Here is a 14,368-nt window from a genome sequence, read left to right on the forward strand (position 1 = left end):
TGGGGAACAAAGAAATGGCAGACCAATTGAACAAATACTTTGGTTCTGTCTTCACGATGGAAGACACAAATAACCTTCTGGAAGTACTAGGGGACTGAGTGTCTAGTGAGAAGGAGGAAGTGAAGGATATCCTTCTTCGGCGGGAAATTGTGTTAGGGAAATTGATGGGATTGAAGGCCGATAAATCCCAGGGGCCTGGCAGTCTGCATCCCAGAGTACTTAAGGAAGTGGCCCTAGAAATAGTGGATGCATTGGTGATCATTTTCCAACAGTCTATCGACTCTGGATCAGTTGCTATGGACTGGAGAATAGCTAATGTAACACCACTTTTTAAAAAGAGAGGGAGAGATAAAGCGGATAATTATAGACCGGTTAGCCTGACATCAGTAGTGAGGAAAATGTTGGAATCAGTTATTATTTGGAAAGCAGTGACAGGATCAGTCCAAGTCAGCATGGATTTATGAAGGGGAAATCATGCTTGACAAATCTTCTGGAATTTTTTGAGGATGTAACTAGTAGAGTGGACAAGGGAGAACCAATGGATGTGGTGTATTTGGACTTTCAAAAGGCTTTTGACAAGGTCCCACACAAGAGATTGGTGTGCAAAATCAAAGCACATGGTATTGGGGATAATATACTGACATGGATAGAGAACTAGTTGGCAGACAGGAAGCAGAGAGTCGGGATAAATGGGTCCTTTTCAGAATGGCAGGCAGTGACCAGTGGGGTGCCGCAGGGCTCAGTGCTGGGACTCCAGCTCTTTACAATGATTTGGATGAAGGAATTGAGTGTAATATCTCTAAGTTTGCAGATGACACTAAACTGGGTGGCGGTGTGAGCTGTGAGGGGGATGCTAGGAGGCTGCAGGGTGACTTGGACAGGTTAGATGAGTGGGCAAATGCATGGCAGATGCAGTATAATGTGGATAAATGTGAGGTTATCCACTTTGGGGGCAAAAACGCGAAGACAGAATATTATCTGAATGGCGGCAGATTAGGAAAAGGGGAGGTGCAATGACACCTGGGTGTCATGGTTCATCAGTCATTGAAAGTTGGCATACAGGTACAGCAGGCGTTGAAGAAGTTAAATGGTATGTTGGCCTTCATAGCGAGAGGATTTGAGTATAGCAGCAGGTAAGTCTTACTGCAGTTGTACAGGGCCTTGGTGAGGCCTTACCTGGAATATTGTGTTTAGTTTTGGTCTCCTAATCTGAGGAAAGACGTTCTTGCTATTGAGGGAGTGCAGCGAAGGTTCACCAGACTGATTCCCAGGATGGCAGGACTGACATATGAAGAGAGACTGGATCAAGTGGGCCTTTATACATTGGAGTTTAGAAGGATGAGAGGGGATCTCACAGAAACGTTTAAGATTCTGACCGGACGGGACAGGTTAGGTGCGGGTAGAATGTTCCCAATGTTGGGGAAGTCCAGAACCAGGGGACACAGGATAAGGGGAAGCCCATTTAGGACTGAGATGAGGAGAAACTTCTTCACTCAGAGAGTTTTTAACCTGTGGAATTCCCTGCCGCAGAGTTGTTGATGCCAGTTCATTGGATATATTCAAGAGAGAGTTAGATATGGCCCTTACGACTAAGGGGATCAAGGGGTATGGAGAGAAAGCAAGAAAGGGGTACTGAGGGAATGATCAGCCATGATCTTATTGAATGGTGGTGCAGGCTCGAAGGGCCGAATGGCCTACTCCTGCACCTATTTTCTATGTTTCTGTGTGGGACCTTGTCAAAAGCTTTGCTAAAATCCATATTTACATAAACTACATCATATGCACTGCCCTCATCGACTCTCCTGGTTGTATTTATTTTTGAACTTGTATTTATATAGCACCTTTAACGTAATGAAACGTCCCAAGGCGCTTCACAGGATTATTATGAAATAAAAATTTGACACTGAGTCACAAAAAGAAATAAGGAGAAATTAGCGCTGGTGACCGAAAGCTTGCCCAAAGAGGTATGTTTTAAGGAGCGTCTTGAAGGAGGAAAGAGAGGTAGCGAGGCGGAGTGGTTTAGGCAGGGAGTTCCAGAGCTTGGGGCGTAGGCAACAGAAGGCAAGGCCACCAATGGTTGAGCAATTATAATCAGGGATGCTCAAGAGGGCAGAATTAGAGGAGCGCAGACATCTCAGGGGGTTGTGGGGTTGGAAGAGATTACAGAGATAGGGAGGGGCAAGGCCATGGAGGGATTTGAAAAGGATGAGAATTTTGAAATCGAGGCACTGCTTAAGCGGAAGACAATGTCGGTCAGCGAGCACAGGGTGATGAGTGAGTGGGACAGTGTGAGTTACGACACAGGCAGTTAACTTTTGGATCACCTCTAGTTTACGTAGCGAAGAATTGGGAGGCCAGCCAGGAGTGCATTGAAATAGTTAAGTCTAGCGGAAACAAACGTATGGAGGAGGGCTTCAGCAGCAGATGAGCTGAGGCAAGGACGATGTTGCGGAGTTGGAAATAGGTGGTCTTAGTTATGCTACGGATATGTGGACGAAAGCTCATGTCAGGGTCAAAAATAAATAGATTTATTGATAATTCACAGTAAATATTAAGGCTGTAAGTTACTGTTATAATTCAATTGACACTATAAGCTACATTGATGGATTATACCTATACAGGTGTAAAGGCAATAAAAGTTATTTATTTCCAATGTGATCAAAAACCCTAATGATATTAATACTTACTATTTGGTATTATCATCTTAACTGGGGGGGAATATATTCAACTGCATTGACTCAGAGATCTGCTGATTCTCTTTTGAGCTTTTGGGATTCACTTGGAGTGAGTGATGTCAATAGTCCTTCTGTGACATAATTAATCTTTGCGTGACATTGCAATCGTTTACTCTCTGCGCATGCGCCGCCCTTCCCGCTCAGCATTCTGGGTCGCGATATTACCCAAAAGGCCCCAAAACACTGCTTAGTGCAAACTTCGTTGTGATCCTGACTAAAAAAAAAAGATCCACAACAAGGAAAAAAGTAATACGTGATTGAAAAAGAGGCTTTAAAAAAAAAAAGCAACCCAATAGCGAATCTCCGCTTTTGGGGAACACTCCACGGCACAACCTGCTCCACCAACACAAGTGAGAACTCGGCGTTTCTTCAGCTTTGCTCCCTTTCAGCTGCCGTCCCAGGAGAGGTCGGTCCTGATTGGCCGCAGGCAGGCTGAACTGTGATTGCTTGATGGTGACCATTCGCGTCCGAGCGCCGCTTAGTTCGGATTGGTTCTTTGGTACGCAGAGCACGTGAGGAGCGCACTGATTGGCTAAGGATAGACGCGCCGCCGAGACAGGTGAGTGAACGGCAGTTGGGTTCCGCGGTGAGGGGAGGGCTGCAGGCAGAGCGAGGGACACGTTCCGAGGCCACATTTAATAACGGGAGAAGTAGGCCTTGTAAACCCTGGGCCTTGTTTTCTGAGCCCGCCATGTGAGTCACACGCAGCGACATCCTGCTGCGAGCCCCCTCCACACCCATTGTAGACTCGATTGGCAGAGACTCGCTGCTGTGATCCGCTGTTGGGTCACCCAGCTCAGGCACATTGTGGCCCAGATTCCACGGTGCCAGTGATGCAGCCAAGAAACAACTGGCTGTGAATCTGACGTTAATTTCTATCTCGTGTTGGGTGAAGAGCAGCAACAGGAAAATCTCATTGTGCTTTTATGGTTAGGCTGAATAGTTGGCTCGCCTTGCAATCTGTGGCTGCCTTTTTTTTTAATTCGTGTCCAATCGTTCCAATCGTTACAATTCTTTGTCAAACGCCAGAGGTCACCCTGCACCAGTCAAGGATCACTCTGCGCCAATGCTCTTAGCCAAAAGGCCTAGAGCCACTGCACCGTTCCTGGAAGTACTGCAATACCAGGTTCGTGCCATGGAGGTGGATGGGTCAGGTCCCCCACACACCTCCGTGGAGGTGGATGGGTCAAGCCATCCCACCCACCTCCTGTTTACAAAAATGTAAGCATATACCTTCCTGACCAGGGAGAAGGCTGCCTTTATGGTTGGCAGTGGTGGTGCACCTGCCTCTGGAGACGTGTGGGTAAAGCACCGTTTTGAAGAATTAGCAAGGCTATTTAGGAATTATTAAATCAGTTATCATATGGTCTTCATTGTTATTTCAATATGTACCATATTCCAAAAAGTATGTTTTCTCTATTTCAGGATTTATCTTTTTTGGAAACATTCCTTTTGAGAAAATGTTCAAGTTTCATGTCTTGGTGTCTGCCTTATCTGCACAAGTTAGCAACAGCAACTTGTGTTCATATAGCGCCTTTAACATAGTGAATTGTACGAAGGCACTTCACAGGAGAGTTAATGACAAGATTTAATACTGAAGTACGTGAGCTATTTGGACAGGTGACCAAAAGTTTGATAAGAGGTAGGTTTTAAGGAGCATCTTAAAGGAGGAGAGAAAAGTGGAGAGGTGGAATTTCAGAGTGTAGGGTCTAAACAGCTGATGGGATGGCCATCAATGGTTAGATGAAGGAAATTGAGGATGTACAAGAGGCCAGCATTGGAAGAACTGTTTGTTGGGAGTTTTGATACTTAGTACAGAGGGACCTGGGGGGTGGGTCCTTGTGCATGAAACACAAAAAGTTAGCATGCAGGTACAGCAAGTAATCAGGAAGGCAAATGGAATCTTGGCCTTTATTGCCAAGAGGGATAGAGTATAAAAGCGGTGAAGTCCTGCTACAGCTATACAGGATATTGGTAAGGCCATACCAGAACTACTGTGCACAGTTTTGGTCTCTGTATTTGAGGCAGGATATACTTGCATTGGAGGCTGTTCAGAGAAGGTTCACTAGGTTGATTCCAGAGATGAGTGGGTTGACTTATAGGAGTAGGTTGGGCCTACTTTGGGCCTCCAATGAACACATTGGAGTTCAGAAGAATAAGAGATGATCTTATTGAAACATAAGATAATGAGGGGGCTCGACAAGGTGAATACAGAGAAGATATTTCCATTCATAGGGAAAATTAAAACTAGGGGACATAGTCTCAATAAGGGGCCACTCATTTAAAACTGAGATGAGAAATTTCTTCTGAGGGTTGTAAATCTATGGAATTCTCTGCCACAGAGAGCTATGAAGATTGGGTCATTGAATATATTTAAGATGGAGATGGACAGATTTTTAAATGATAAGGGAGTGAAGGGTTATGGGGAGCAGGCATGGAAGTGGAGCTGAGTTCATGATCCGATCAGCCATTATCTTATTGAATGGCAGAGCAGGCTTGATGGGCCAAATGGCCTACTCCTATTTCTTACGTTCTAAATTCTCTTTCGAGTCACATGATGTTCATCTTGAGATTCTCGGAGACATCAATGTTAAATGTCAATGTTGGATCCCTGCTAGAATGTTGTTGGGAAGAAGTGCTGCTCTAGCCTCTTGTGATGTGAAAGCACTCTGCTCCATAGTGAGAGGAGGTGTGGGAGTCCCTGGCCCAAGACCGCCCTAAGTGGAGGAGATGCATCCGAGAGGGCGCTGAGCACCTCGAGTCTCAACGCCGAGAGCATGCAGAAATCAAGCGCAAACAGCGGAAAGAGCGTGCGGCAAACCAGTCCCACCCACCCCTTCCCTCAACGACTATCTGTCCCACCTGTGACAGAATCTGTGGCTCTCGTATTGAACTGTTCAGCCACCAAAGAACACTTCAGGAGTGGAAGCAAGTCTTCCTCGATTCTGAGGGACTGCCTATGATGATGATGAGGGATAAGACAGTCTGATGACATTTTTGTTTTTGTTCCATGTAGAAACTATTGTAAAACTAATTAACATAGTCAAATAAATGTACATTTTATCATGGAGAAACCTAACCTGCAAACATTCATTTACTGCGACTATGTAAACTGTAAGGAGTCAACACAGATGCACTTTTTCCACAAAAATGACAGCTTTTGCCCCCCCCCCCCGCACAACCCCACCACTGCATTAAATTTTTGACCATGGTTTTAAACAGTTCTGCGATATCTGAATCTCAGTTAGATTAAAGTATTGTGTAAACTAGTTCTGAATGAAATGCTTGCAGCACTTTTGAACTATTTTGGGATCTGTGATTACTTTGCATCATGCATCTCATCACCACTAGAGAGCAATGTCTATGGTTTGCTTGAGCTGAATTGTCTTTATTACATTGGTGGGGGAATTGGAAAGAAATGTACAACAGAACACTAGATTTTTAAAATCTTGTTACTATGATAGGTGTTGACCTTTTTCTAATTTTATCTCTTTCCTCTCATGCAATCTCGAGTTTTGCTCTATTTGCCAGAATCATAGAAATTTACAGCACAGAAGGAGGCCATTTCGGCCCATCGTGTTCGCGCCGGCCGACTAAGAGCTATCCAGCCTAATCCCACTTTCCAGCTCTTTGTCCGTAGCCTTGTAGGTTACGACACTTCAAGTACACATCCAAGTACTTTTTAAATGTGGTGAGGTTTTCTGCCTCTACCACACTTTCAGGCAGTGAGTTCCAAACCCCCACCACCCTCTGGGTGAATACATTTCCCCTCAAATCCTCTCTAAACCTCCTGCTAAATACTTAAAATCTATGGTTGTTGACCTCTCTGCTAAGGGAAATAGGTTCTTCCTTTCCACGCTATCTAGGCCCCTCATAATTTTATACATCCCAATAAGGTCTCCCATTCAGCCTCCTCTGTTCCAAAGAAAACAAACTCTGCCTATCCAATCTTTCCTCATAACTAAAATTCTCCAGTCCAGGCAACATCCTCGTAAATCTCTGTACCCTCTCGTGCAATCACATCTTTCCCGTAATGTGGTGACCAGAACTACACGCAGTACTCGTGCTATGATCTAACTAGTGTTTTATACAGTTCAAGCATAACCTCACTGCTCTTGCATTCTATGCCTCAGCTAATAAAGGCAAGTATTCCGTATGTCGTCTTAACCACCTTATCTACCTGGCCTGCTACCTTCAGGGATCTGTGGACATGAGCTCCAAGGTCCCTTTGTTCCTCTGCACTTCTCAGTGTCCTACCATTTAATGTGTATTCCCTTTTCTTGTTAGCCCTTCCAAAATGCATTACTTCTCACTTCTCTGGATTGAATTCCGTTTGCCACTGTTCTGCTCACCAGACTAATTCATTGATAGCCTCCTGCAGTCTACAGCTTTCAACCACAAAGCCAACTTTTGTATCATCTGCAAACTTCTTAATCATACCCCTTACATTCAAGTCTAAATCATTGATATATACCACAAAACATAGAAAATAGGTGCAGGAGTAGGCCATTCGGCCCTTCGAGCCTGCACCACCATTCAATATGATCATGGCTGATCATGCAACTTCAGTACCCCATTCCTGCTTTCTCTCCATACCCCTTGATCCCTTTAGCCGTAAGTGCCACATCTAACTCCCTTTTGAATATATCTAACGATCTGGCCCCAAAAACTTTCTGTGGTATAGAATTCCACAGGTTCACAATTCTCTTGAGTGAAGAAGTTTCTCCTCATCTCAGTCCGAAATGGCTTACCCCTTATCAAACTGTGACTCCTGGTTCTGGACTTCTCAACATCGGGAACGTTCTTCCTGCATCTAACCTGTCCAATCCTGTCAGAATTTTATATGTTTCTATGAGATCCCCTCTCATTCTTCTAAATTCCAGTGAATATAAGCCTAGTCGATCCAGTCTTTCTTCATATGTCAGTCCTGCCATCCCGGGATCAGTCTGGTGAACCTTCACTGCACTCCCTCAATAGCAAGAATGGCCTTCCTCAGATTACGAGACCAAAAACTGTAAACAATATTCAAGATGTGGCCTTATCAAGGCCCTGTACAACTGCAGTAAGACCTCCCTGCTCCTATACTCAAATCCTCTATGAAGGCCAACATGCCACTTGCCTTCTTCACCGTCTGCTGTACCTGCATGCCAACTTTCAATGACTGATGTACTAAGATACCCAGGTCTCGTTGCACCTCCCCTTTTCCTAATCTGTCACCATTTAGATAATATTCTGCCTTCCTGTTTTTGGCGCCAAAGTAGATAACCTCACATTTATCTACATAATACTGCATCTGCCATGCATTTGCCCACTCTCCTAACCTGTCCAAGTCACCCTGCAGCCTCTTGGAATCCTCACAGCTCACACTGCCACCCAGCTTAGTGTCATCTGCAAACTTGGAGCTATTACATTCAATTCCTTCGTCTGAATCATGAATGTATATTGTAAATAGCTGGGGTCCCAGCACTGAACCTTGCGGTACCCTGCTAGTTACTGCCTGCCATTCTGAAAAGGACCAGTTTATTCCTACTCTTTGCTTCCTGTCTGCCAACCAGTTCTCTATCCACGTCAATACATTACCCCAATACCATGTGCTTTGATTTTGCACACTAATCTCTTGTGTGGGACCTTGTCAAAAGCCTTTTGAAAGTCCAAATACACCACATCCACTGGTTCTCCCTTGTCGACTCTATTAGTTACATCCTCAAAAAATTCTATAAGATTTGTCAAGCATGATTTCTCTTTCATAAATCCATGCTGACTTGGAACGATCCTGTCACTGCTTTCCAAATGTGCTGCTATTACATCTTTAATAATTGATTCCAACATTTTCCCCACTATCGATGTCAGGCTAACCGGTCTATAATTCTCTTTATCTGGTTTTTGCCTCTCCCAGGAGATCACATGGCTCCAGTTGGGGTGGAGTGTGGAATGTTTTCGTATAAGGGGTGTCGCAGTTGTGGTGAGGTGGATTGGTTGGGCTGGGTGCTCTTTGCCTTTCCGTCATTGTTCATAGGTTTACATGTAACCTTTAGGGCTGCTGACCAAGGACCGTGTGGCTATTTGTCGGCCGCGCGGACACGATGGGCCAGAATGGCCTTGTTCTGCGCTGTAAGTTTCTATGTGACCAGTCTGCCATGTTGGACCTTATCAAAAGCCTTGCTAAAATCCAGATACATTACACCAAACACACTATCCTTATTGGCCCTCCTTGTTACCTTCTCAAAATATTCAATCAAGTTAGTCAGACATGACCTTCCCTTAACAAATCCATGCTGATTGCCCTTGATTAAGCCGTGTCTTTCTAAATTAAGATTTATCCTGTTCTTCAGAATTTTTTCCCACCATCGAGTTTAGGCTGCCTGTAATTACTCGGTCTATCCCTTTCTCCCTTTTTAAACATCGGTACATCGTTCACAGTCCTCCAGTCCTCCGGCACCACACCTGTAGCCAGAGACGATCTTGCTGTCCGGAGGAGTACTCTCTATGCGGGAGTCCTCCCTCTATTTATTGGGGACTTGGCCTGGAGGGTGTTGCACGGAGTAGTCCTGTGCAATAAGTTTTTGTTTTAAGTCGGTTGACGGGCTCCCAGGCCGCCTGTAATTTCTGCGGCCTAGAAGAGTTCGTGTTCCATGTATGTGTGGAATGTGCGAAGTTGCAGCCCCTCTTCCAATATTTGAAAGGGCTGCTCCTCAAATTCTGGTTGCACTCCTGATCTTTGGGCACCCTGTGCGGAAGGGAGTGAGCAGGTCGGAAGGCCTCCTCGTAGGACTGCTCCTGGGCATGGCCAAGGGGACCATCAACTGGTCCAGGCAGCGGGCGTCCGAGAGGGTCGTTCAGCCAACTGTCTGCCTCTCTTTCGCAGTTACATCCGAGCCAGGGTGTCCCTGGAGATGGAGCACGCGGTGTCCAGCGGTACATTCACGGCCTTCCGCGAGAGGTGGGCGCCGGAGGGACTAGAGTGCATCATCACCCCCGGCAACCAAATTTTAATTTGAACCACATGTCTATAAAGTTTCATTTGTTTTAAGTTTGTCGGTTTTAGTTCCCCCCCCTTTTGGCTTGGGGGCACTTGATTTATGTTTTTACAGGTACAACTCAAAATAGTTGTTGCCAGGGAGGATTGGAAACTGATGGTCAGAGCCTCTGCTATTTCCTCTTTGTTTCTGTTAACAGCCTGTGATATATTTTATCTGGGCCTGGGGATTTATCCACTTTGAAAGCTGCTAAGACCCTTAATACTTCCTCTCTCGCTATGTTTATTTAATCTAATATTTCACACTCCTCCTTCCTGATTGCAGTGTCTGCATTGCCCCTCTTGTGAAAATAGATGCAAAGTATTCATTAAGAACCAGACCCATGTCTTCTGCCTCCATATACAGATTACCTTTATGGTTTCTAATAGGTCCTACTCTTTCTTCAGTTATCCCCTTGCTCTTAATAAAACATCTTTAGGCTTTTCTTGATTTTACTTGCCAAACTTTTTTCATGCTCTCTCTTTGCTTTCCTAATTTCCTTTTTAATTTCACCCCTGCACTTTCTGTAGTCCTCTGGGGTTTCTGCAGCATTGAGCCCTTGGTGTCATAAGCCTCTTTTTTTCCCCTTAATCCTACCCTTTATACCCCATGACATCCAGGGAGCTCTAGATTTGTTAGTCCCACCCGTTTTCTTTAAGGGAATGTACTTGCTGTGGACCCTCAGGATCTCCTCTTTGAATGCCTCCCACTGCTCTGACATTGATTTACCCTCAAGTAGCTAAATCACATCTCAGCTTAGTAAAATTGGCTTTCTCCCAATTGAGAACTTTTATTCCTGGTCTATCTTTGTCCTTTTCCAAAACTACCCTAAATCTAACTGAATCAGGATCACTAGCACCAAAATGCTCTCCCACTGATACCTCTTCCACCTGCCCAACTTCATTCCCTAAAACTAAGTCCAGAATTGCCCTCTCCCTTGTTGGGCTTGTTACATACTGGCTAAAAAAGCTCTGAATGCATTTTAGGAATTCTGCACCCTCTATTCCTTTCACACTAATTCTATCCCAGTTAATATTAGGGTAGTTGAAATCCCTTACTATTACTGCTCTATAGTTTTTGCACTTCTCAGAAATTTGCCTACATATTTGCTCTTCTATCTCCCTCTGACTGTTTGGGAGTCTATAGTCCATTCCCAGCAGTGTAATCACCCTTTTTTGTTCTTCAATTCAACCCATATGGCCTCATTTGATGATCCTGCTAACATATGCCTTCTCACAGCTGTAATTGTTTCTTTAATCAATACTGCAATCCCCTTTTTTACTCCCTCTCTATATCATCCGAAAACCCTGTAACCAGGAATGTTGAGCTGCCATACATGCCCTTCTTTTAGCCATGTCTCAGTTATCGCTATAATATCGTACTCCCAAGTGTGTATCTGTGTTCTGAGCTCATCTGCCTTATTCCCTAGATTCCTTGCATTGAAGTATATACCATTTAGCACTGCCAAACTCGCTAGTTATCTATTTTTTAGCCTTTGTTTCCACTGCCTTCCAAATTAACATTCTAATTTTCTGCTTTCCAATTCCAACTTAGCTTCTCTCCTTTATGAATCTACTCTCGGGTTCCCATCCCCCGGTCAAGTGAGTTTACACCCTCCCCAACAGCACTAGCAACCTTCAACCCCTCTCCCCCTCCCCCCGGCGTGGATATTGGTCCCAGCTCTGTTGAGGTGTAACCCGTCTGCCTTGTACAGGTCCCACCTCCCCCAGAAACGGTCCCAATGCCTCAGGAATCTAAAGCCTTTCCTTCTGCACCATCTTTCCAGCCACGTATTCATCTTCTCTATCCTCCTATTTCTGTACTTACTAGCACATGGAACCGGGAGTAATCTGGAGATTACTACCTTTGAGGTCCTACTTTTTAAACTCTCTCCTAGCTCCCTGCAAGTCCTCATCTCTCTTTCTACTTATGTCATTGGTACCGATATACACCATAACTTCTGCCTGTTCACCCTCCCCTCTCAGAGTGTCCTGCAGTCACTCAGTGACATCCTTGACCCTGGCACCGGGGAGGCAACATACCATCCTGGAGTCACGTCTGCGGTCGTAGTAATGCCTGTCTGCTCCCCTAACTATCGAATTCCCTACTACTATTGCTCTTCACTCTTCTTCCTCACGCCCCCCCTCCCCCAGTGTAGCTGAGCCACCTGTGGTGCCAAGGTGCTATGGAAATGGCTCTGGATGCACCCCCCAGAGGAACCATCGCCCCCACCAGTACTCAGAACAGACTACTGGTTGGAGAGCGAGATGCACTCAGGGGACTCCTGCACTACCTGCCTGGTCCTCCTCTTCTGTCTGGTGGTCACCCATACCTTTTCAGCCTGCACACAGGGTGACCACCTCTAGAAACGTGCTATCCACGAAGTTCTCAGCCTCGCGGATGCACCACAGTGACTCCAGCCGTCGCTCAAGCTCTGAAACACGGATCTCGAGTTGTCGTAGCTGGCGACACTTCCTGCACACATCGTCCAAGCCAGGCAAAGCATCCAGGACTTCCCACATGGCACAGGATGTGCATTCCATGGGACTGAGCTGCCCTGCCATATCTCTATTTAATAGACTAAAAACTAACTTAACAGAAATAAAATTAAAACTTAAAAAAAAACACTCACAGCTACTTCCCAATCAGCTCCTCTTATAAAGGGTTATGGGGAGCGGGCGGAGAAGTGGAGCTGAGTCCATGATCAGATCAGCCATGATCTTATTAAATGGTGGCACAGGCTCGAGGGGCCAAATGGCCTACTCCTGCTCCTATTTCCTTTGTTCTTATGTTCCCATGTGCCTGTTGAGTCGCTGCTGCTCCCGCTCAGGTCCACCTCCTCCAGTCTTAGGTTTTCTCTAGTTCATGTTCAAAAAGTTTCACACTTCAGGAGTGTTCAGGGGGCAAACATTTGTGATATTTTTGAAGCCAGTCTGTTAAGTTACCCATGCTAATTGGCTCAAATATCCTACTGACTAAATGGAAGTCATTTTTCATTCCTTTGCACTTAGTAGATAAGAACATAAGAAATAGGAGCAGGAGTAGGCCATAAGGCTCCTCGAGCCGGCTCCGCCATTTAAGACAATCATGGCTGATCCGATCATGGACTCGGGTCCACTTCCCTGCCCGCTCTCCATAACCCCTTATTCTCTTATTTTTTAAGAAACATCTCCACACACGGAGGCCCATCGTGTCGGCGCTGGGCAGCCGGCCGGGCTTCTTTCGACGCGGATGGATTTCTCCGGATTTGGGTGGGGGTGGGGGGGGTGTGTGCGGGGGCGCGGTTTGTTAAACTCTGGGTTGGGGGTTTATTTCCCGGAGTGGGGGGGGGGGGGGAGGTTTTTTTGTTCCTGGGCGAGGGAATGTTTTTGTTCATGGTTTGGGGGAGGGGGAATTTTTTTGGCCCGGGAGTTGGGGGTGGGGGTTTATTTCCCCGGGTGGGGGAGGGGGTTTATTTCCCTGGGTTGGGGGTTTATTTCCCCGGGTGGGGGAGGGGGGTTTATTTCCCCAGGTTGTGGGTAGGGGGTTTATTTCCCCGGGATGGTGGTTGGGGATTTATTTCTCCAGGTTGGGGGTGGGGGTTTATTTCCCCGGGTTGGGGATTTATTTCCCCAGGTTGGGGGTGGGGGTTTATTTCCCAGGGTTGGGGGTTTATTTCCCCGGGTGGAGGAGGGGGTTTATTTCCCCGGGTTGGGGGGAGGGGGTTTATTTCCCCGGGTGGGGGTGGGGAGGGTGTCTATTTTCCCGGGTTGGGGGAGGGGGTTTATTTTCCCGGGTTGGGGGTGGGGGTTTATTTCCCCGGGTTGGTGGGAGGGGGTTTATTTCCCCGGGTGGGGGAGGAGGTTTATTTCCCCAGGTGGGGGGGGGGGGAGTGAGGGAGGGTGTTTATTTCCCCGGGTTGGGGGAGGGGGTTTAATTCCCCGCAGTCTCCACTCCGCTTGATCAGCCATGATCTTATTGAATGGTGGCGCAGGCTCGAAGGGCCAAATGGCCTACTCCTGCACCTATTTTCTATGTTTCTATGTCCATTTCTGTCTTAAATTTATTCAACGTCCCAGCTTCCACAGCTCTGAGGCAGCGAATTCCACAGATTTACAGCCCTCCGAGAGAAGAAATTTCTCCTCATCTCCGTTTTAATTGGGTGGCCCCTTATTCTAAGATCATGCCCTCTAGTTCTAGTCTCCATTCTAGTATTCCAGGTGTGGCCTTACCAATACCCTGTACAACTGTAGCAAGAATTTCCTGCTTTTATACTCCATCCCCTTTGCAATAAAGGCCAAGATTCCATTGGCCTTCCCGATCACTTGCTGTACCTGCATACTAACCTTTTGTGTTTCATGCACATGTACCCAGGTCCCGCTATACTGCAGCACTTTGCAATTTTTCTAAATTTAAATAATAACCTGCTCTTTCTTTTTTTATCTGCCAAAGTGCATGACCTCACACTTTCCAACGTTACACTCCATCTGACAAATTTTCACCCACTCACTTAGCCTGTCTATGTCCTTCTGCAGATTTTTTGTGTCCTCCTCACATTGCTTTTCCTCCCATCTTTGTATCGTCAGCAAACTTGGCTACATTACACACGGTCCCTTCCTCCAAGTCGTTAATATAGAT

At 46.0% G+C, this 14,368-nt stretch overlaps 1 protein-coding gene across 1 annotated transcript in view; it reads left to right on the forward strand.

Annotated features, from left to right (window-relative positions):
- Nucleotides 1–3,161: 3,161 nt before the first annotated feature.
- dph2 (diphthamide biosynthesis 2) overlaps nucleotides 3,162–14,368 on the forward strand; it is a 33,058-nt gene continuing 21,851 nt past the window's right edge. Inside the window, exon 1 of the mRNA XM_070886060.1 lies at nucleotides 3,162–3,294. The gene's annotated coding sequence lies outside the window, so the exon portion shown is untranslated. The remainder of the gene's footprint in view (nucleotides 3,295–14,368) is intronic.

The sequence above is a fragment of the Pristiophorus japonicus genome, chromosome 8 (assembly GCF_044704955.1).
Source record: "Pristiophorus japonicus isolate sPriJap1 chromosome 8, sPriJap1.hap1, whole genome shotgun sequence".
Lineage (NCBI taxonomy): Eukaryota > Metazoa > Chordata > Chondrichthyes > Pristiophoridae > Pristiophorus > Pristiophorus japonicus.